Source organism: Triticum dicoccoides, chromosome 7A, assembly GCF_002162155.2.
Source record: "Triticum dicoccoides isolate Atlit2015 ecotype Zavitan chromosome 7A, WEW_v2.0, whole genome shotgun sequence".
Classification (NCBI taxonomy): domain Eukaryota; kingdom Viridiplantae; phylum Streptophyta; class Magnoliopsida; order Poales; family Poaceae; genus Triticum; species Triticum dicoccoides.
Window position 1 is genome coordinate 50,552,141 of NC_041392.1, and position 3,233 is coordinate 50,555,373.

Consider the following 3,233-nt stretch of genomic DNA (forward strand, 5'->3'; position numbering starts at 1 on the left):
CGTAGGGCGCCGAGTACTCGTAGGACATCGAGGGCGCGGACGGCTGTGGAGCTGCATGCAGCGCCCGATGAGCTCTCAGACGAGCGCCGAAGGAGCCGGGGGACGAGGGCTCGTGGAATGGGTATGGAGTACGCGTGGACGACTCCTGTCCACGGGTTCTGCCCGGCAGGCCAGGGCGCCAGTTGGTACGTACGGCTGCTGTGATGGGTGAGGCAGCCCTCCCTGGGTGCCCGCGGGTGCGTGCTGCTTGCGGCCGTGGGGACCGCCTCGGCGGCTATCAGCGGGGGCCGGCTGTGGGGCCTGCTGCTGCGGGAACGGGAACCCTGGCGGAGGCGGCGCCTGGTAGGGGCCTGGGCTGGGCCGCGGCTGAGGGGCCGGGGCGGGCGGGGCACCGCCGCGGGTAGTACTGGCGGCGAGGGCGGTGTGGGTGGCCCGAGTGCGCGCCATCTTCATCCGTCATTTCTCCAGTTTCAGGTACTCCACGACCTTGGGAAAAGTCGGGTTGTGGATATGGGTGAGGTTGGAGGCGGTGTTCCCGAAGTCATCGTTCAAGCCGGCGGTGAGCGTACTGAGAAGCTCGTCGGAGACCTTCTCACCTAGGTCACGGAGCTCATCAGAAAGCTTCTTGAGGCGCAAAAAATTGTCGTCGATGGACGAGTCATGCTGCTGACATGCAAAAAATTTGTCGTGCTAGAAAACCTTGCGCTGAAGCTTGTTCTCAGTGAAGAGGCCTTTGAGATTGGTCCAGACGGCGAAAGCGTCATCCTTGTCAGATACCACCGTGTGGAAGAGGTCCTTCGAGATGGTGGTGTAGAAATAGCGGATGAGAGTGGCGTCGATGGTCATCCGCTCGTCATCGTTCACCATGAAGCGTGAGTCCACAAAGCCATCAATGTGATCCCGGAGATTGTACTCACGAAACACAAGGGAGAAGTACGTCTTCCAGGCATAGTAGGTGGAGGTGTGGTGGTCAAGGATGACGGGAACCCGACCGAGGATGTTGAGGTCGCGGATGAGGTCAGAGTCGGGACCGGCGAACGGATTGGTGCGGATGGAGACGGAGGAGCCGGGGGATTCCATGGCGTAGCGGGAAGGAGGCGTGGTGGCTGCACGAGAGGGCAGCGGCGGCGCGTCGGGAGGGCGGCGGCTGTGGAAGGGGCAGCGACGGCTATGGTGATGGCAACAACGGCGGCGGCTAGGGTTAGGTGAGGTAGGTGGAAGCTAGGGTTTAGGTGGGAGGGCGGCGGCGGCTAACGGGGCGGAGGCGCGGCGGCGTATGGAGCACGTAGCGGCAGCGGCGGCGTGGCGTGGCGCCGGCGGCGATGATGATCGCGGCGGCGGCGGGTTAGGTCAGGGATCAAAGGTATGATACCATGTAAAGAAATAACTTTTGGCAATGCAACTCTCGATGTATTGATCGGATGCATAAGCACGTATATATAGTGTATAACATGGGCCTCGATCTCTTTTATACAATAACTAGAAGGTGGGTCATGATATACAATATACATACAAAACCATATACTCAACAGGAAGGAAGAAAATGTGGCATGCAACCAAAATGCCCATGTTTAAGTTTCATGTCTGACCTTGTTATGTTGATACAGTTTGTTTGTTTGGTAGATGTGCAAAGAAATATGCATTAACTTTCCTGAAAGTTGAGGCTGTGTTGACTATTGACTAGGTGTAATGAAGGACTCTGCGTTAATCAGCATAGTAGCATGTGAGTTCTGTTTGTTTTTTGAGACCTTGATGTTTCTGATGTGAAAGCATATCTGGATCTGTACAACTCTGCAAGACTAATCGCAGGTCGGTGGTGATATCTGTGTGTGGCCCTACTAGTCGTGTTGACTATTTTATGTAGTTCTCTCATGTGCAAGTTTATTTGGATCCATTGTAACTTTAATTTGGATTTATATTGTAACAACTTTCCTAGAGTCTCGATTCATCTGTTCATTCACTTTTACTTATAACACGCACGTCTCTCCGTAGAGAGCAAATAGGCCGGAGGAACTTCGCCGTATTGCACTTTTTTCTTTTATGAGTTTTTTCTAAATGGTTTCTCATGAAAGGTTTTAATGAGGCAATAGTAATACAAGCATGGTAATATGTCATTTTCTCCTTATTTTTCAACTAGGTTTTTGGAGGAGTTTTTCATGGCATATTATGTGTACCTTCTCATATTTTTCCTAGAGGATTTTTGGAGGAGATGATTTCAAGTATGATCAGTAATGAGGACAAGCGAGGATTAATTAGGGAGAGTGTGACAATTTAATTAAGTTATAGTTAAAGGGATAATCCTCTCTACACTGCACGTGTAGATGCTAACCATTGCGACCTTTCCTCGCATCCCCACGATCGGACGCGCCCCTGTTTTGCGTCTATTCTGGTTGTATATATATGTACTGATCACGGCTGGAATAAGATTGATTTTATCTGTTCATTCACTTTGACTTATAACAGTTCTCAACCCAGGCCATTGTCCGGGAGGGGCCAAGATTCAAAATGCCAGGCTTAGCCTGGCCCGAGTATAAGCAAGGTGTTTATTTTCATTTTTTCGTTAATAAACAATATATTTTGAATTAAATAATGCAATATTATAGTATTCTTTATGTAATACTATAATATTTCAAAAACATTTTTTCGAGGGAAATATCCCAAAAACAAAAATTTCCAAAGCTTTTCTGGGTAGGGCTGCGTGCTGGAAACTGAGGTCCTCATACAACAGCAAACTTTTAGGATGGGCCCTCCCGGCCGGGGTGCCATGGCCTGTTTATTGGGCTTCACGTATGATTTATTTTTCATGCTCATGGATTAGACCCTGCATTATTCTCGACAACTCCACACATGCTTTTAATTTTTTTATGGACCGTCATATTTGGCACACGTGTGGTGGATAGCAAAACTACCACACCACCGATCCTTATAGATAATGGACACATATAGAAGGCCTCGTTCCGCTCGAGCGTTTGAACCCGGCTCGATCGTAGGAAGCTTCCACCGATTTTGTTCCTCCCGATTTTTATTTTCAAAACGGTTTTTTCTCTCTCTCCCAGTTTTATGCTAGTTAATTTAGGTGGGAAGAAAAAGAAATAATAAAGTGCTTCACTTTGACTTATCACCGCTGGAATAAGATTGTTTCAAAGTGCTTAAAAGAGGACTTGAACCTAGGTCTAATGCGTGCCCACTATGACTAATAACCAACTCACCCATCTTAAGTTGTTGTCCATAGT